Here is a 22,191-nt window from a genome sequence, read left to right as displayed (position 1 = left end):
TTAGAGACAGATAGAAACAGATAGAAACAGAGAGAGAGAGAGAGAGAGAGAGAGAGAGAGAGAGAGAGAGAGAGAGGAAATGGAAAGTATTAGGAAAGTAGTAGGAATAAGCAATTAATCTAATCAGCAATTTACCTTAACAAGGTAAAGAATCAGATGCATTTGGCCAGGGCTGGGTCTTTCGTATTTTCAGTATGTATGGCAGAGCACTTTGGTACATAAACCACATGCACATACGCGCTGTACCAATGAGCACAGCAGCTGTGTCTTAAGAGTGAAAACATTAAGATGTCACAGAAATGAGAATGAATCACTCTGGCAATGATGGAGGAAGACACAGTGCTGCACAAAACTACAGCGCTGGAAGAGTAATGATGGAATTTGTCAGTGCGTCACGGTGTGATCACAACAATAAGCATTCCTATTTATGAGGTGTGTGTGAGACAACATCAGAAAATTGTTGAGAAAATGAGCTACAGGCATATTCATTATGCAATTGTGTTCTCTCCGTGTGTATTAAAGGGAGGATACTGTTATTGGCATACCAAAGCTGCAAAATCAAAGACAGGAAAGTAATTAAATGTGACTGTTAGTAGCATGCAGGGCACAGTAACTCAACATTCTCAACTGTCAAATACACTGAAAATAATTGGGGAGGCCCCACTCTGTGACAGAGTGCTTTGTCCTGGTTACAGCACTGTCTACTGAGATGTAAATTCATTAAAGTCATGGTTACATTAAAGAGTGCTATGGCTTAGACATTCATGGCGTAACAATCACAGTATAAGCTCATCTGACACAATAAGAATAATATTAACATACTGCATGCTATATCCTATCCTGTAGTGCATGCAAATGGATTTTTGGTACATATCAGTTGTGACACATAAGCATGTACAAGGTAGCAGTATGTTCAATACTCACATAACTGTTTGGAGATTTAGTAAATGCACACATATTCATCCATTTACTTGCAGCTGGATCCCAGCACTTTTAGAAGAATGACCGACACTGACATTCAGCAAAGGAAGTTTGCTGAAAGGCAGCTCCTCTTTATTAACTTCAGCTTAGAGAGGATTGCTATAAAAACACACTGCACTGACCTTTATCTAAAAATATGTAGGCATCTTAATGTTACTATGGTGATTCACAGAAATTAAAGCATATTCTCACTTTACTGGGTACAGGGGAAACACACACACACACACACACACACACACACACACACACACACAGAGTTTTATTAGCTCCAACGGATAAAGTGATATCTAGTGTACACCTTGTAATGACTGGGGTGCTACATTTGCCCTAATAGCTGCAGAAGCTTAAATGGACGCAGTAGATCAACAGACTTCATCCTGATCAAGCCAAAAGCCTTCCCTAATCACAAACAATGGTCTAGAACAAAGGGAAACAGCATCAACAACTCCCACACTCAACTGGGGCTCTGAATATTAACAGAATCAGTCAAAGGCATTGATTCATGTAATTCATCAAATGAATTTATGGTAATATGAAAATTGTCCTTGTCACTTAAAAACAGTAGAATAGACTGTGCTCTTGCAGGATTCAAGTATTTGAAGACTAAAAAAACCCCAAAAATTCAGGATCAAATACAAAGATAACTGGTATGTGGCACTTTAGCCGTTTATACAATGTAAAAGGCATCTTCTGTTTTACTGTCTCACCTGACCGTGCTGTTGGATTGACTGTCTGTTTCAGATGTTCACATTAAACACCGGCTCTTAATACAAATTACAGAGTTTGACCAATACCCCAATTTACAATTAATTGTGGTGTATAATTTCCCTTTAGGTTTAGCCAGCGATGGTTAATGTTACAGCTGAAATTTATGGTGTAATTAAGACCAAATAAAAGGATCCAGCATTGTTCAGCTGCACTGTGCTCATCTCTTATTGGCCTCATCAAGCTTAGTGATTTAAAATCGTGACTGGACTCTGCCTTACCCTCTACCCAGCCTCTCTGCTTATTCCCCTGCTCCTCGTGTTGCCATTATTTGTGTATTATACACTGCAGTTCATTGATTTTTGAAAGTAAAAGCTGTTTTTGTTCTGCTATAGCTCAGTGCTTTTATGATGATGCAGTCAACGAGATTTACATACATATATATACACATATATACACATATATATACATATATACACACACATAATTTATTCATTTAGTTGTTTATTTTTGATTAATTTATGTCATTTTGCCAATATGCTTTTCAGAAATATTTACCAGAATACCTATCTGGTGCCTGTTTGGTAGTGGGGTTGACACTTTCACACAGAGAGCAGGCTGCTTACATGGACTTTCTCAGTGCTGGCTTTGATTGGCTCCCGCTGAGATCTGAGGTACCCACTGATGAGAGTCTTTCTCTCTCACTGTCTGAGAATGACTCCTACATGCACCAGGAATAATTTTCAATTTCCTCACGCCTGTCTTGGTCCACTTGGCACAATCGATTGCCATTCCTTATTTAGTTGGAGGTGAAGGGACCCCTGCTCAGGACAGACTGAACTCCCTTTTGTTCTGCTGCTATCCTCCCCCACTGACCAAATCCCCTGTTTACTGAACACAAGTTGTATTCACTTCGGATTTGTAATGATTCATTACTCCCTCTCATCTTTTCTCTTCCCCTCTCCTCTGCTACCCTCTCTTCCTTTCCTCACTCAGCACTGAAATCATTTCTGTGATATGTGATTAGATGGTTAATTCAATATTTTCATTATTATTCTTCTGCCTTTGTAGTCTTTTTCCCTAACATCATCTCCTCTCCTCTCCTCTCCTTTCCTCTCCTCTCCTCTCCTCTCCTCTCCTCTCCTCTCCTCTCCTCTCCTCTCCTCTCCTCTCCTTAATTTTCTTTTCCTTTCCTTTCCTCTGTTCTCACATCTTCCCTACATTCATCATCTGCATTCAACACTGCTCTAATCCTCCTCTCTGAAACAGGTTTTGAACAACATTTGATCATAATGCCTCATAGATCTTACCATTTTGAATCCAATTCCTGATGAATGCCCTTCTGACATAACTATATTTTCTAATATAGACATAAGTAGTAAACTGCTTGGCTCTTGTCCTCCCATAAAGAAGAATTCTATTTCCTGCCTGTTGATGTGGGCAGTTCTAATAAAAGATATTTGCATTTTTATGAGTCATACATATTAGGCTGCCATTTTCAATGAAATCAGTGCGACAGCAGACTTGCAGTGACCACTAAATAACAGATTAGTGGATGTGAAAACATATGTTTACGTCCTGCTTGGTTGGCAGTCTGTTGATGAGAAAGTTCAGCTTCTCTTTATTCTTGAGACGTCTGTGGAGTCTGCGAGGGGCAAAAAAAAAAACCAGACCAGGTTGGTGAAATGACAAGCCTTAAAATATAACAGCTATTCTCTGTCAAAAAGGATATTATCTACAGGTCTTTTGATCTAAAAAAGAAAAAAAGAATACAGCGTAAAAGTAATGGGGTAAAAGTAGCTTGTCAATTGCACACTGTACGGTATACTCAATTTACAAAACAATATTCTCCCTGACAAAGCAAATATAAATCTCCCTCTCAACTCTCACTGCCTCTGTCCTTCAAACCGACCGGCATGCAAACACCCCATTCAAAGGCATGCTCTGAACATTTTCTCACCATCTTATTTATCCACAGATGCCTGGGCTGTTCTTTCCCACCATGTTCTTTTAAAACTCAAACTATATTAAGATAGGTTGACTTCTGATGCCCCTGAATCTGCATGCAGACACACACACACACACACACGCGCACACGCTCACACTCTCTGTCAGGCACAGTGGTCGTCTCCATACACAATGTCTTATCTCCTCTTCAGATAATAGATTAGTATGTGGTAGGTAAGCCCCACCACATATTACAAAGCTCAAGAGAGCAAAAGGCCAAATTGGCTCTTATGTGTCTTTTATTGCTGTGCCTGTCATGCCAAGTCACCTTCAAGAGTTCCAGAAAAAAGCCATAAAAATATTTACCATACACTCAGTAAGTGACCTCCTTTGCTGAATAGCACTGGCCCAGGTACAAATGAACAATCATAAACAACATAGCAGAAAACAAAACAGTACAGACAGAACATCAGTCAAGGAGCTTTCAATGTCAGTGTGCAAACAACAAAGCACTCAAAAGTACTGGTTTATTGTTGAAATGACTTTGGATCACAAACTATTTACCAAAGGACTTATAGATTGTTTCCCACAATATTGTTAGACTAACGCTTACTCTTCTTCGGTACTTGCCAGTAAAAATATTGTCTAAAATTTGTGCATTTTTTGCACATTTTAACTTTTGACTGAAACTTTTTGTTTTTAAATCCAACAGATCATTCCAAAACTAGAGTATGATAATAACACATAGCAGAATGGTATGGATGTCAGCTCATTTCTTTAAAGCCTAATGGATGGCCAGGCAAAATGATATATTTTATGGATTTCAAAATGCAAACAAAACGCCATTGGCAAAAACTGACTGACTGAAATAACAACAACAAACCAGAAAAATTTTGTTAGTGATTTCATTGTAAGGGGATAAGCTTAAAATGAGGACACAGAAGCTGCATCAGTCACCATTAGCAACGTGTGAACCCTTCATCACCACTGCAGATTTCACTGCTTTGTGTGACCAACCAGCGCTATCACTTTACTTAATTGCTTTCAAATAGGCTACTATAAAGCACTAAATCTAAAGAAATGCTAATTAGATCATTCAGCAATACTGAGAACTGGAAGCGTATTTTCTGTGCTGAAGACAATGAACTCTGTCCATGAGTAGGTCCTGTATGATACTTTCCTCTGAGAATAAAAGTCTCTTATCTCACCACGCTTGATGAGCAACATTTAATCAGTATTCTGATCATTTTCATCAGGTCTTTACATAAAGTTGGAATAATGAAGCCGAGGGCTATACCATTGCACTCTGAATCTGACCCTAATGCAACATGGGTTAGAGAAACATTTGAACAAATATTTGTTGAAAGTAAAAAGATAATTTAGAAGATATTCCCATGTGAGCCTATCAGCAGGTTTTATTTTGCTGAACCAGTAAATGCACTACAAGAATACCACAGAAGGGAACAACGTACAAAGTTCAAAATACACACACACACACACACACACACACACGCACACACACACTCTCTCACAAACAAATGTGTGTGCTGGTTGGGTCAACAGGCTAAAGTGCTGCATTTCTACCATGCTGATGTTAACAAAATCCCTTCAGTATTCATAAACATCTCAGCCAGCCGTTGGATTGTACGGTGTGTGAGAACAGAATGAACACAGCATGCTGACAAAAGCAACTAGTCATGACAAGAGCAGAAGCCAAGTGCTGTTCCCAGCATCAGATCACTTTGCTCATAACTCAACTGTCATCCTAACAAGCAGAAAAAACATGAGAACACAACCATGCCAGAGAAATGACCATGATTAAAGATGCGAAGACAAACAATAAAACTCAGATGCCTCATGAACTCAGTGAAATTTATGCTGTACGGCAGGTGTCTGTCTGAGCCAGTAGTTAACATGCTGGCCATTGGCCGCAAGAGCAGTTCAGGCCGTGGGATTGGCACAGCTCCAAACGTCTTCAGCAACTGAATGAGCATTGGCATTGACTGAGGAACGGGTTTATCTTCCTTTGTGACATCACAACAGTCCCCCACCCCAATAAGAACAGAACACAGCCCAGATCACAGTCCTTCAGATTTACCCACTTTGATCAGATACATGTTTTATTTTCTGAGCATTACCTATAAGGTCACTGTCAGTATGTAATATTGTTGGTGCATTCCATTACTGTAAAACCGATAAACACATATTTTTTTCTTGGTCACGCTAGAGAGTTGCAATTAACAGCCTAACGATCCAAAATCTAGCGGTTCTTTGACACATTGCTGGATGACATTAAATGGCTGTTCTATTGATCAATGCATACTTTTTAGTGTTTCTCTCTCTGTGGTTTTGGCTGATCTCCTGTTTGAATAGAATAGGTCGGTTTCTCATTGGCTTGTCAGACCCAGTTAAGACAAACTGCTCCACTATTGTCTCACATACATGTTATTACCACACTTATCAGAGGACTGTGATTCAGATGCTCCCAGAGCCGAGATGGCTGCCCCGATTTATGTGTTCTTTTTAAAGGATATGATCAGTGATCCTGTGCTGCACACGCTCAAGAATTCTTTAGCTAACATGGGCATTATTTAAAAGCATCAAAGAAAAAAAAATGCATTAACAGAAAGATATCCCTCCAGGTCATTGAGGAACATCGGCCGTGTCCACTTGTCGCTGAAAAGTAGGTCAATGTCACATAGTGCCCTTGTATCTCTGTGTGACAGCACATTAATGCTGTCTGCATGAATTCCTGTCAAAACATCAAAAAGCCTTTGACACAATTCAGTCTGTGCTATAATATACAGTCTGGTGTTAAAAAGGTAAAAAAAAGCAAAACAAAACAAACCAAACAATTATGCACTTAGAGAGAAAAAAGAGCTATGCGTGCACATCTCATCTTAAGGTGACAAGCTCTAATTAAGGCAGAGAAAAAGACAGCTGTGTCTAACTTCATTTCGGAAGACATTTGGACATCTTCATCATTTAGCCCTCGGATTTGATTAAGGCCTTAATACGCAAATACTCTCGAGTCGACGCTGAGAGAGACGAGGCGTGATGGAGAGGCGAGGGCCGACATGCAGAGAGCTGTTATCAAATGCCACACTGCTAGATCATGTCACGCTCTATACAAGGAAATGAAGCCTTCGCACTGTGTAAGCCTGACATCCGTCACCCTTCCTCTGTTTCTCTGATTCACACACGCAGCACTACGACCACTGTGAATTCAATTTAAAACTATCATGGGTGATTCTAACCGCAGCAGCGGTTCTGACCTCTAGGGTCTGCCCTAGTAAATTCTGAGTCCACAGTTTTGGTTTATGAAAATCTATCTCACGGTCCTCCAAACTGTGCACTTTGCTCCCTGTTTGCACTCTAAAGCAGTACATTTCTGTCTGTTCAAGATTAAGCCTGAACCATTTATAATTGCTCTGATGATTGTCCATCACAATGCATACAAAGGTGAAGAAGTATTTTCAGAGAACAGAGACTCTAAATCTAGAACAAGATGTGTGTCATCTTACTTTGTGTGGTTCGTACTTCAATGCAGGACTATACGAAAGACCTCAAAGGACAAGACCATCATGTGGGCTGTACATTTTACTCCTTAACATTTCCCCTAATGGACACTGTGCTGAGAGAACAACTTTCTTGGAGTGCGATCAGAACTATGAGTCAGATTCAAGCCATATTGAAAATGACAAATAAAAGAAATGGAGAGGTGTTGAAAAGCGACTGCAGGATGATATGTGGACATGTAACAATTTCAGCTCAGTCACAAATTACATCGCTACAAAGACACACTTTAGCTTTTTATTTGGACTGTGCTCTGAGCACCTTGCTAGAAAATAAAGAAAGTTCCTTAAACTTTCACTATTATGACTATGAATGTGGTTATTATGACGATGATGATGATGATGGATGATTATCATTATTATGATTAGCAGTAGGAGTAGTAGTAGTAGTAGCGGTAGTAATAGTAATGGCTACAGTAATAGTTCAAGTAACAGTAAAAGCTCGAGCCTAATACCCTGGCTTTAAGTCATTAAACAGATTTCTGTGACTCAGCGGGGTCAATCAAAAGGTCAAAACAAAGGTGCTGAATACAACATTTTGCACAAACAGGTACAAAGCATGTTTTACATTTATAGATTTTTGTTTTGAAGTCCCGGGATGAATAAATGAAAAATTCCCTAAATGACTTGACTGTATATTCCCTCGTTTTTCTTGACCCATTTCACATTTAAGCGTCTCTAGCTTTGCATGTTTGCACATGAGTAACTGTGTGTGTATGTGTGTGTGTGTGTGTGCGTGCGTGTGTGTGTGTGAGCCTGACAGACAGGACAACAAGGTTACATATCATCGGTATTGATGCCATACAGTGTATTGCTCTTTCCTAAGCAACATCTCTCAAAATGTCTAAATCCTCTTTTCAACAAGTCATTTCACTAGGGCTTGAAAATGTAGAGGTAAACAACGTGAACAGCTCAACACTGAGTTCCAAGAAACAGTAAGAAAATCTGTCCCTTTTACTCATTGTCTTGTTGTCTTGTTTTGGAGTTCCTGATGTACATGCTGACCATTGATTTGAAAAACCAATTTAACATTGTTTTTGGTGCTCCTGGGTGTCTGATTAAATGAAGTCTAGACACTCACCACACCAAAACACCATTATAACCCACCATCTTAATTGGCAGCTGCAGATAGAATTGCCTCTCTTTATGTAATTCCAACCAGTATCTCCTCCAATTTAACAAAAATAAGAGATTCAGAAACAAACTATATGTACATTTCTGTTTTGTCAATATCTGCAGTAGTGATCAGTAACAACTCAATATCCTGACAGATACTGGATTATGTAAAATGGTCTACCGCTAGTACCATGGTAAGAAAAGGAGAAGTTCCTGTCTTTGAGCTTCACTAAAAAAGAACAACTCACATAGCACAAACACAGACTCCTTCCCACCAGATGTCAGCAGAACGTTCACTTCTTCCTTTATTCATTAGATGTATCTTAAAGAAAGATCACAGTCAATGGCCGGTACTTATTGATCTTCAATGTATGCAGGGCCGTGATTAAAGAATAACATAAATTTTTTTAAAAATCACAAGGTGCATGAAATTATCGTGTGTGTCCTCATTTGTCAGATGCAGATCTGATACTAAAGGTTCAACCTTGTATGTAGTAAATGGCTGGTTTGACCTCTGTTTCACCTCAATTACTTTTTCCATGTGTTCATAAGTGGTTTTAGAGTCTGACCTAGCTATAAGGTAGCTGAGGACAAATCATTACATTTTCATATTTTCAATCAATTGTAAGAGTGAAACCCCAGGTCACAAACCCTTTATGGAGCTGAATGCAGGTACACATTTTCTTTTTCTGGAGAAACAGATGCAAAAGGCATGCCCTGTCCTCTTCTCCTCTGGCTACTGACAGCTGCTTACGTTTTATCGGCCTTCTGACAAATGATAGTTGTGATAATTTAAACATACTTACCTGCTTGACCAAAACCCCATTAGTGACCAGTTAAAAAGATGAATCACACATTGACAAGACTGAAGATTGGAATCTTGTGGTAAATCTTGCTAGGTAACTAAAGGTGAAACTCTATCAACTGCCAGATAATTACGCTGTGCTGAAGTCAGGAAAGCCCGAGCAATGTCACCATTCATAAATCAAAGAATTCAAGGAAATTACTTAACCCACGAGCACTATGTAAATGCCTCAGCGACGCCCAAAAGAGGTCGGTTAGTTTGGGTATATTCATCGGTGCGGTATATTGAATACGTGCTCAGTAAATGTATATAGATCATTGGACAGGGACAGATATTGTTCTAAGGGTAAATTAAGTGGTTACCAGTGGCAAAACTAATCTCGCATCAGGGAGGTCTGTACACCCCCACCACGTTCGGTCAAAGGGCTAAAATCCTTTTAATCCTCCGCTTCTGAACACCGCAAGAGCTGCTGAGGATGATCAACTTGCTGCTCCGCTTTGGTATTGACTACCTCCTTAGCTCACACTCAGACGCACTTTGCCTTGTCCGTGGTGCTGAAATCGTACAATTGACTAAGTAGAATCTGCCGTACCTCGGAGAGTCCACTGTAAGCGCTCTTTCCGGAACGGAGGAGACACATGGCAACTCTGGATGTAACGAATATTTTACATGTGTTTGTGTGTATATATGAGGAAATATGCACATCGAGTTTAGATGGGAAATGATCGGTCCACTTTTCATTATGATTCAACAAAATCATAATTCCATGGGGAGATTCTCCACTTTTACAATTTATCAGAAAAATCTGCATATGTGTATATGTCAGTAAATAAGTTCAAAGTCAATGCGTTTTGTATGTGAGACGTGAACTGAAACAGGTTTGTTTGTTCCCAGAGATTCTGCGTCTGTGTACGCACCCCTCCCCCTCCTCTCTCACGCTCACTCACTCACTCACTCTCTTCCCACCCGAAGTCCAGCCAAGAAGCGAGCTCTGCCTTTCAACCGCGCTTTACTCCACAAACATGTCCTCAGACGTACAGCTGCGTGACGAAGCGGACCAAGTGACCATCAGCAACCGCCAGACGAAGGAAACAAACAGAGAGAGAGGTGAAAGAGCCTGAAAGCAGGTAAATCAGTCATGAAACTGTGATGCTGTCCATACCGTGACATATATTTGTATAGTGTTTGTGTTTGTTTGTTGTGTTTTCTTTGGCTAGTATTTCGATAATATATTTGATAAAACTGATTGATATTTTGGATTTGTCAAAGTCATGGTGTCATACGTTATAATTTGCGAAAGTTAAAAAGTCGACAGCGATTCAAACAGTTAGCAAAAGTGAATGCGCAACAAGGAGAGCGCGATGCTGTTTGTATCTGCAATGTTTCAGCTGTTAGAAAAAAGACGAAACAGCTGGAAAACTTCTCGAAGTGTCCTTAGAGCTACAAACGTAAAATATAAAGCGTTAAGTCAAAAATGACTGGTGGTAAAACAACAACACGGTCCTATTTGTAAGATAACTGAAGCTATGATTTTAAAAAATAACAGAAAAGGGTGACGACGTACAAAGATATTGCGCCCTATGCCAGTAAGTGTGAGATAATTAAGTTTATCATGGTCATCATACTAAAGTCGCCGCTCCAGTGGCTAAATATCACCTTTTCTTATTTTCAGTCTACATGAAAGTTCATGAAGCACGACTAACAGACAAAATGAAATTACGCGACTTAAAACATATGCACGCGATCAACGGACATGTTGCGTAGGATATGTATTTGCTAGTTCGCCTATTCTACCAAAATTAGCTACAGAAACAGCGCTACGAACCGGAAAAAGTCAGGCTACACAGGAATTTTATTCATTTCAAGAGTACGCGTCGTGACATTGACATTTTAAGGAGAGCCAGTATTTAAAGTCATGCATTTTTATCAAGGATCATCTGGAATATGCAATTTTATTATACTGAGTACTTTGTCAGCGTTGGTTTTGTGTAAACATACAATAAATATTTAATACCACGAGGCACAGAAAGATACAAATAAATTCAAGGATATAATCAGATCGTGTAATCATTTGGGCTTTTATATTATTTCTATTTAAGTGCCTGCACAGTGGACGAAGAAAAAGTGACACTTTGATACTCGTCCAGATCCCAAATCATTTAGTAAGATTGTCACATTTACTGCATAAGTACATAGCAAGCATCAAACTGACGGTACAGTTTAGATAGAAGTTGCAACTAACTGGATTAGGGCTGTTTTTCCTTTTCCTTTCTTTCTTTCTTTCTTTCTTTCTTTCTTTGTTGGATAAAAATCTGTGCGCCATGCCTTGTTTGGACAACGACAACCCATTCAGAGACTTTCATAAGATATCAAATTACCACAACATTGAGAAACAACTACATCAAGGACACTATTTGTTCCAGCTTTGTTCCACAGCGCACGAGCCTCATACACATACAGACTCGAGCGCAGAGCATTTTTTCTCGTCTCGCGTTCATCGCACTATCCGTCTGCGTGCTCTTACTGTGGTAATGGCTAATGAGGAGGATAACAGTGGTACCACGGCATTTCGCACGTATATAGCTATGGATTACAGCCCATCCAGTCTCTGCTTTCAATGGGCATAAAAATCTTTATATGAGGAGAAGGGAACATTGAAGGAGCCCAGTGACCAGTTAGCCCAATTTAAATGTCAAATAATCAAAACGAGAAAGTGACTTCGCAGGTTTTATATCCGTGTTAACGGATTAGCCAAGAGTGCCAACAACAGTGCGTAAAACGCGCAGCAAGGGCAGGTTGTTTCAAATACTAACTTCTCAATGCAGGTACAACTCAACCTGGAGCAATACACAGATAATATGACAACTGGTGATCCATACATTTTTAAAAAAATATCACGTCAGGTACTGGATTTGAGACAATTAGTTTAATCGTTCCAACTGAGCTGTACAGGCTCGGCCACACTTTGTTCAGTTAATCCTGTTTGACTTTAGGTCCTGTCAAGGTTTTCGAGTTCTAAAAAGAAAAATGGAGCTCGGGTCAATTATCGTGAGGAGGTGATGCATGAGTATCCATTATGACCCTGGTCACATCGCTAGGGTGTGCATGTGCCGTGTTATTTCAACACAAAACAGACGCATAATGCACGCCTCCGGTAATATGCAGTTTATGAAACAAACATACAGTAGAGCCATTATCCGAGCATATTGAATTGCATTACACTGTTACTGAAGATTCACTTTTTAAAACAGGAAGAGCTGACTAAACTCAGATAACTTTTCACGTGTAATTAAGTCGAAGGGAAGAGTAGTGGACCGACGCGAGCCTCTTTACCTGTTTTCAGGGAGGTTTGGTAGGATATTTTGTGATTCATATCTGTGGTTTGCAGTTAAAATCAAAATGACCTTTTGCAAAAGCTGCTAACTGATGTGTCTACAGACAGACATTTAAAAAGGATTAAGGAGCCCTAATTTTCCAAAGGATCAATACAGGGAACTTTGGTCAGCTGGTATATAGGCTATCTAACGATTTTACGCACATATTAATACAACCATATGAACTTATCATAAGAAATTCTTGCTGGTCGTGATGTGTGTCTCTTACGCACAGATATTACACACTCCCACGGTTTGTTAGTGTATTTATTTATTTATATATTTGCTTATTTGCCGCTGAGCCGTTTTTTCCTTTGCCGAGCACTGTCGTTATGTACATTGCGTTTTTATGAGCAATGAAAGGTTTGTAATAATTTCGGATGCTAGAAAACTATCGATCATCTGTGTACGATCATCTTTATTGACTTAGTGTTGCATTTCAGTTTCTTCAAGTAGTGATCATCAGTCACTCCAGTGGCTATGGTAAACTAATCAGCTGGAAAGATTACACCTTAGCGGACATACTGCACATATTGAACTGCGCTCGATCCACATCGATACCGTTTTGTCTGTTCCCCTCTCTGACCTAAATATAGCAGCAAAGTCGATCTTCGGCGCAAGTACTATATGTATTCAATACATCAATAATTGATGCAATTCATTTATGCGACAAAACATGATTTCTCGCAAAGTACGTCTTTAATCAAGATGAAATAGTGTGCACCGATAGTTTAATTGTATAAATTATTCACTGCATCTTCGGTTTTGACTCCTAGTGCAGAAGGAACAACCGATATGAGATCGGTTTGGAGGACAGGTACACACACACACAAACTGATCACAGGTTCATTTGTAGAAAACATGACTTTGGTCAGCATTTTACAGATTAATACTTTATGTTTTGTATTAATACTGTTTTTTTTTAAAGTTATCCATGTGATACTGTCTATCACTGGGGTGCTGCTTCTGTGCTGCAAGTCTGACCCGGTGCTGCAGTACAGATTATACTTAAGTATCATTTAGGATGTAATACATGATTATGTTATCTTAATATCATACTAAATGCATGCATTCACGTGCATACAATGTAACTGACAATACAAAGTAACTGGCCAATACACAATACAAACTGGCCGATGTAAAGTAGCAAAGTTGCTTTTTTTTTCAGCATTTAGATGTGTATTACCAGAGAGTGATTACACCATTTTATGTATAGACAGTGCAGACAGTTAGGCATAAGGAATACATAGGAGAGATACCAAATGATTTTCTGAACCATTTTCTCTAGTTTTGACAAAAAAATCCAAGTTTACTGTAAGGTAAAAATAGTCCCATATCAAAAGTAAATTATTAGATACTGTACGTGCTATATAATATCCTGTTGACTCACAAAGGGCCATTGGTTATGTGTATGAGTAGTTTAGGAACAAGGCATAATTATCAGTACCAAAGACCCAATTAGCTATTATTACTAGACCAACAGGGTCAACAAATAATTAGTGCCTTAGAGAGAAGATCTCACTTTACAAATAGTTTGATACTGTTGGCTGTTTCCGCTTTATGAGTCTGAAAAATAAGCACTGACCATCATTTTTACATTTCATTAGTGCTACTGCTGCATGGGTATTTTGTCGCTGATGTGAGAACATTTGATGATATTTATTTTTTTTTTTTAAGTAATTACTACTTAGTATGGTATCACTGCAAAGTATGAGCTGAAAGGAATGTGTAATTATCATGCAGTATTCACAGGCTTCTGTATTTGCATTGAGTAGCTGCTTAATCTCCAATTTCAGCCGTAAATGTTTATTTATTTATTCTCATTTTGGTACATTACTTTGATATCACATATGTGAGCCTATGCGACTGCCATTTCAGGCTGTTATAGAAAATATTGTCATTATACAAAACGGAGCACAGTAATATGACCTGTAAAGAAAGCCCATGACCAATTATATGAAGTAGAACCTTGCAACCAGAGTCTCTCAGCTGAAAGTATGAGGAGTGACTTGAACAGTGAACAGTGATTTGAGGATTTGGCTCTGATGATTTCATCTATTATCAGATTCTGTGAAACACAGGGAATGCTTTCTCATATTCAACATATGAACCACTAAGCTGACAGAAATCTACCCTTTTTATTTAAATCAAAGCAGCTGATAAATGAGGGCATTCCAGACTTCAATTCCAAAACTTTGAAATTTTTAAAAGCAAATAAATAAAATCTAGATCAGTGGTATTATTTGACCTTAACCATAATGTATTTAATATTTTACGAATCTTTGAAAAGGGCAGCATTAAAAATCCTCCATCCATCCCTCCATCCATTTGATGTTGATCCCTTTTTAAATAAAATCATGAGCCTGTGGGGTTTCTTGGGGGACAGTTACATTCTTCCATCTCAACTGAGTATTTTGCTCTATTGTCCTTGGGTCACTGCATATGTCTTTTAAGTCTGTCTTTGGACTACAACCAAAACACTCTTATTACTCTTACCACAAATAGTATTACTGCAATCTTTGCTACAAACATTACTTCTAGTACTACCTCTTCTGCTCGGTCTAAAATCTCATATTGTTATACTAGCTACTACTGCTGTGATTATTACATTAGGAAATTAGGAAATATTTTATTATAAAACAGTGCTATTTAACTCATTGCCCTTCATTTATTACTAAAGCTTAGCCACACCATGAAACCCCTCTACTAAGACTACCACTGCTAAAAACGAATACAGCTCTGAGAACAGCCACATCCACGTCTGTACTACCACAACAATTAAATGCATCTAATTTATATAATGCTAAGATTTTCTGTTTGCTTTTGGCGAGCACTCAAATAGCACTCAGGAGCCTCAGGTGTTCCTAAGTCCTGCCACTCATCCAGTAATAATGCCCACTGCCATTCCCGAGCTCTTAATTGCACTAAGCCTCAGCGTCGGATAAATCCCAGTGACTTCCTTCTCTCTGGCTGTGAGAGGCACGCAGTGAGGCCGTTCCCACTGGACCAAGTTTGGTTGTGTAATTGCAGCGTAGCTTTTTCCTCCATGATGTGGGATTGAAAGAAGGAGAGAGAGAGAGAGAGCACTGTGGCTTCTCTGACCCTGTGGCCACATACATACAAAGGCTGGCTTTGAGAGTATAGAAAGACAGAACCAGAGATTAGTGATTATTTTAGCCTTGTGTTCACTCTGGTTGAGCGGCTTAAGAAAGCAGGAGTCTCGTAGTCTTTCCTGTCTGGTCATGCTTCTAATTCTGTCCAGACAGTGTCAGAAAGCTAAGGCTTCGGCCAGTGTGGGTGTTTACAGCATTGTGCAGTTCTCCTGCTTCAGGGGGAGAGCACACTAATGGGTCATTAGGCTACAGTAGGAGGACGTGAAATATTTTGTGGTAGTTGTGTGAGAGTTTTAGTCCCTCCTCCTCAGACAGGACTGACGTGCCATGCTTAAATCATTCAGAAGCACTAACAGGACCACTGAGACCGTCTAGGAGCATTTGTGTGAACTCAGATAGACAGCATTTCCCCTGGGGATACAAGCACACACACACACACACACACACACACACACATGCACACACACACACACACACACACACACACACACACACACACGTGCACACACACACACAAACACACACTCCTTAATCCTCACTCTCTCTTGAGTATTATTCCAAGTCAATGCTGCAAATAACTCCACAGGCACTGTGATTGTTATTTACCAACCTGCTGCTCAATTACAATATGTAATGAATCTTAGTGTGTGTGTGTGCGCGTGTGTCTTTACATGATGGAGAAGAGGATTAATGATGAGGAACTGTATGTTAAATTCTGCTTGACATACCCATAGATGTAACAGAGTTACAGAATAAAACTGTAAATATCCTCTGCCGTGCTGTTTGTGCCAGCAGTGCTGGTGTAGCATAATCAGTTAGACTGTGTTGTCTCCCCCCCCCCAACCCCCCCCCCCCCCCCCCCCCCCCCCCCCCCCCCCACACACACACACAGATAGCACTTTGTTTAAATATGCAATTCAATTAAGCACCGAGAGCTCTGCAAGTCCTGTATAAAAGACAAAGAAGGCTCTAAAGGTCATTGTTATACAGTAGATTTGATTGTGCTCCTAAATGCCCTGAGACTGATAGTACTGTTCTTTTCAGCTAAGAAAAATGTGTTTTCCAGTTCTGTCATTTACCGTCATAACTCCCATTAGAGAGCCCCGACACCCTCAGAGGAAGGGAGCTTCCAAAGCAGCCTTGATATATTTACTGACTGAAGAACCACTAGGGCCTTCATCACAATGTCAGTCATTTGACAATACTTCCTGGCCAATCACTTCAGTCGTTTACAAGGACAGATATGATATTAGATACTGTTTGAGGTGAAAGTGTTTCCTGTGTATAGAGAGACAAAAAATAGAGACAGATCAAGGGAGGAATGAAAGCAGCAGCTGAATAATAACTGGTCTGTGTCAAAGCCATCAACTGATTACTCCAACAAACACACAGCATGTCCTTGTCTGGTGTAATTTGGCAAACCGATTGTCCTCTTGCAATGCTGGTGTCAGAGAGAGAAAGCCAATCTCTGAAGAGCATCAGGAACAAATTAGAGCTGAGAGACACACAGACAGGAGACTCAATACCATTTATCACCCCTGTTGGGCCTAAAACAGGCCTAAGACAACCTGAGGGGGCATAGAGCGAAGGGAAAATGATCCAGTCTCTGCCCTTAATCACAACAAGAGATTTGGGATATGGTGACAGCGTCTGTCTCAGACATTGCAAATCGAGAGGAGTCATGACATATCAGTAATGAAGCCACTGTCCTCAGTGTCCCCGTATATTCTTTGAATTCACTGTGATTCTTGTTTTTCTCTCCTGGACGTAATCCTTAATGCTTTATTTTGTGGGTTTTTTTTTTTTTCATCTCATCCTGTGAACTCACATGTATCTCCATCTGAAGTTCAGATCACAGCAGTGTGTTCCAGACGGTTGTGCGCGTCAGGCAAAAATGTAAATATGAAAACAAAGAAATCCAGATGAAAACTGTAAAACCGTTTGTGAACTGCCATTTCAGAAAGAGAGAGTTTTTCAGCGGCTCTGCTTTTTTTTTCCCCCTTCCTGTTGAAAGAGCAAATCGTGTTGTCTGGTTTTTTTGGTGCCTGCAGGGAACATAGAGGAGAATGGCGCGAGCGTACACAGACGTGTTTTAAAGAACAGTGGGGAAGACAGTGAAACAGGGTCAGAGAGCGGAGAGACAGTCCCAGCAGCACTACACAGACTGGGTCAGCACACAAAATCAAACCTCTTAAAGACTGCACAGACATTTCCTCAAGTGCAGACTGACTAAAACAGTAAGGTTTGGGGTCAAAGAAGCAGGCGCATTCTGCCCATAGGGTTGGATTGAGTACAATCCACCATCATTATGCTTTTTTGTCTGCTCTGATATGGCCCAATAACTTTGTAATTCATGACATTCACAAAATATCTAATATCGACTTTTCTCCAGCATGACAGTTATATTAAATGGCATAGTTGGAGAAGATGGTCCGGGCGTCTAGGAGGTAGCGAGTTGGTGGTGCATTCGGCGTGCTTCACCGCGTGCGGTGTGTGCGGCGTTTCGGGGTGTGATCTGTCGTTTTTCTCAGGCATTTTCGCTCTCTTTAAACTCCTGTCGAGGTGTCTCTTTGTGTGAATGTGAGCTGCCAGCAGGAGAGGCAGTGATTTAAGCTGACAGGGGCAGGGGATTCACGGGGCGCTCAGAGGAGACAGAGTGTCAGTAAAGCATTAACACGCCCCAGGACAGAATCACAGTGGGAACACTTTTCTCTCTCTCTGACCAGCCCCAAACAACTCCAGAGGAGTTTAAACACCATGCTCACCCCGATAAACACCTACACATCAGAATGAAACCCTGAAAAACGCTGGAAGACCAGAACGAGAAACAGAGACAACTATACAATTTGACTGGGCAGAAAGAGCAAGGTAGGAAATCATATATAATATATATGCTATCCAAACTGAGGTGGATTAGTAGCCATATTCATCATACAACAAGCAAATAATGTTATTTATAACTTAAAGGTATGACCAAACCTATGCCATCCTCCTCCCCCAACCCCCCCACCCACCATTCATTTTGTCAATACCTACACTTTTTTGCCTGCATTTGTGATGACTCACTAAGTAATGTAAATGGATATTTGACCAACTGCCTGTAAAAAAACATATTCCAAAAACTCCCTGAAATACACTCACTTTTCAGCGTAATCCATTAAAACAAGCCTTGTCTAAAGCAATGCCATCTTTTCAGCTGTAGTGAGGGAGGTCATTAGTATGTATGAGGGAGCAATCAGTTCTTATTGAGTCTATATGAGTGAAGGGAACAGGCTTCAGCCCAACACAAGGTCATCCCACCCCAGTGATCCCCATTTGCTCTTACACAGCGATGCAGGACAATCAATACAAAACAACACCTCATCAGAGAGCTCTCACCCCTCGACAGGCTTTAATGGATACATGTCTCCCCCTTCTCAATTTCTACCAAGCTTTCTCTGTCTTTCTCTGTCTCTATGTACCTGAGACGTTTTCACTGAAGCCGGTGAAATAATTTGGCAAAACACTAGGGTTGGGACAGATCCTGTCTTACCAAAAGATTTCACTGGCTTTGGACTTTGACATGTTTTGATCTTAGAACATGGAATCATAATGTACTCGATTGGTTGTTTTTTTTTTTTGTTTTATTTTTTTGCCATTGATGGGCACATAACACTTTGAAATGGTGAAGTGAAAATAAAATTCTCTAGAAACTTCTGAAGAATATATAAATGTAAAACAGGAATTTGTTAAGTGCACGAGTCTGTTTGGTAGGGAATCCCTTGGCAGAAATGATGTTTTGTTGGTTTTCTTACCACATATTTATTTCTTGACACTGCAAAAACACTCATGAGACTGGTGGTGATTGGCTTGGGCTCTGGCCTGTGACCAGGTCACTCCAGAATACTGCCTTTTTTAATCTGCTGGGGTTAAACTGACTCCAACGATAAATGATGTTAGTAAATTTGAAGAGGAGGTTTAAGTCACTGCAGTGTGTGTTTCACTGTAAGATTTGGGTTATTGTCCTGCACAAAGATCAATCTTCTTTCAAATCCCTGATCTCTTGCAGATTATAGGACGTTCTCTGTCTATGATTTGTTGCATCCATGTTGCTTCGATTCTAAAAAGTGTCCTAGAGATGTTTGCACTTACCTTGAACTCCGCACCTTAATTGTTCATGGTTAAAATCTATCCGGTAAATGTGACTCCTTAAGAAAGCTGGTTGCACCCTGTTTTATTAAGGTGCGTCATAGCGAAGGAGGACAATATTCCATCACTTATATTGTAGTGTTACTATCAGTTATACTATCAGTTTGTTTTTGTATATACAGTTAACTTAGGAAGACTCATAGACTTCTGTAATTTTTAACAGTACACGGTCCATTGTATAAATCAACGGCAAAAATCCAAATTCAATATATTATGATTCCATGTCGTGAGATTTCACCTGAATGTGTAGCTGCCTATGTGAAGTTAACTATGTGTTCAACCAACCAAACAGCCTTCTTCAGCTTCTTCTTCTTTTTTGGATGTTTAGACAAGAAAATGTAGAGCCACTATAGAGTTTTGCTCTGCTGTTGCAGATACAAATAAATGTGCCAGTGGTTCAAGGCCAGTGAATATTTGAGAGTGAATTTTCAATATCTTTAAATATCTTTGCTTCTCATTAAAGAAAACTCAGCTCACCTGAACAGAGCAGCTCAGACACTTTCATATGTTTAAGAGCAGAAAGAACTGCAAGGTTTGAATTTCTTTCCTACATATTTCTCAGTGAATAATCCCTCCATCCTATGGTGGTGTACTCATGGGTTCACAGAGAGTTGTGTATGCAAGAAAGGATTAAAATGCCTCTTTAATCTCTGCCAATAAACAATGATCTGCATAAAAGAGAACATCAGTCCTGCCTTGGTGAATGCATGTGCATTCTGAAAAACAGTAACCGGATAAATGAAAATGTTGATTTGTCCAGCCAGAACGCATTTTAATTTACTGGTGTTGAGCATGGATGTCTGCCTCTGGCCCAACTGAGTCATCTTACTTGTGAGGTCACACAAAGGAATTTCTATTTCATTTGCATGGAGAGAACATCCTCTAGTCTGGCATCTGTTTCACCACTACCTCGCTTGACTTTATTCCTTCAGAATCTGACAGCTTTCCAGTTTGGGGGGAGTAGCAATGATTAACTGTGCACATAGCGGGGAGTATGAACTGTCATTCAAGGGAAAAAAAAAAAAAAAACTCTTAATCCGAATCCACCTCTGCAACTTCTAACTTCAACTTTTAATATATTGCCTCAGGAGGTTGGAGCCAGAGTGATATTCCCCTTACCTCTTTAATTTTCAGAAGCAAGTAGGTGCTCCTATTGAGGGTGCAGCAGGTAATGTGTCACTGTGAATCCCCAAGGTTTTGAACTGGCATTCTGGTTACAGGTTCTTAACCATATCGGCCTGGTAGTAATATCTTATTCTGACCTTTGACACCCATTCTGCCCACTGTTGCATTGCACGGCGACACAGGGTTTCCAGGCTTAATCCAGTGGGAGCTGCATTCATGTTCCAATTGTAGAGTTAATTGCAAATTACGATAGTGGTTTGTGTTAGGTGTGAAGAATCCCTGGAGTGTCTCTGTCCAATTATCTCTCAGCTCGTGATTTATTGGTCCACTCGTTCTCTTCAGCTCCAGCTCTCTCCAAGTCCCAGCTTCTCCATTTGCACTTTTTCATTCTGCCTTTCATACGATTATTTCCTTCTTCACCACATCTTTTCCCTTGGTTTTCTTGTAGCTCCCTCACTCTCTGACTATTCACAATACTCCTCTCCTCATCTGTCTCTCTCTTGCTCTCTCTCTCTCCTCATTGCCTTCATGTTCTCTTCTTTTTATATTTCTCTTTTGCTCTCTTTTCATCTTTCTCTGTCTTTCATTCTCCCCATGTGTATGCTGCCTCTTTCACTCAGTCTACTTGTGATGGGCTTTTCCCATGGCAATGTTTAATGTAGGAGTATTGTAGACTGAGCTCCAGTACACTGGTGTAAATCATAACTGTGTTTAATAATGGAGACTGTGCTGTACCGTGCTGTTGTTAATTGTGACTCTGTGCTTAATGGTGGAGATTGCACTAGTGCTGAGGTGAATCATATTTCTAGTCTCTAAGGCAATGCGCAATGATAAATGAAAATGTAGTCATGAATCACCTGCTCCCGGCTACTCCTTATAAGAGAAGGTTGGCCATGGAGAGTAAAGAAAGAGAATGGGTTTGGAGGAGGTAATGTTGAATATAATGGATGGAGGTGGATTCAAGCACAGCACTGATTTGCTTTTAATAAACTGAGACAACTAATGACGTTAGTCAACGTTGAGGGGAGACAGCATTGTTGGCTGTGGCTGTGTACACCTGATGTGACAGACTTTTAATAAACAGGGAAGCGAGAAAGCTGCCCCCACTAGTATTGCACCATCCATCTTGTTGTGGGCACTGACGAGCCGTCTGCTCACTCAGTCTGAACTCTCCTGACCTGTATGGCCCATTCTGACAGACTGAGGAAACACTCACAGGAGAGGGAATTTGAGCATGTGTACAAGGCAGAAACAGAAACTCA

Source organism: Chanos chanos, chromosome 1 (genome assembly GCF_902362185.1).
Source record: "Chanos chanos chromosome 1, fChaCha1.1, whole genome shotgun sequence".
Taxonomy (NCBI): domain Eukaryota; kingdom Metazoa; phylum Chordata; class Actinopteri; order Gonorynchiformes; family Chanidae; genus Chanos; species Chanos chanos.
The sequence above is the reverse complement of the archived record's forward strand: the minus strand, read 5'-3'. Positions refer to the sequence as shown.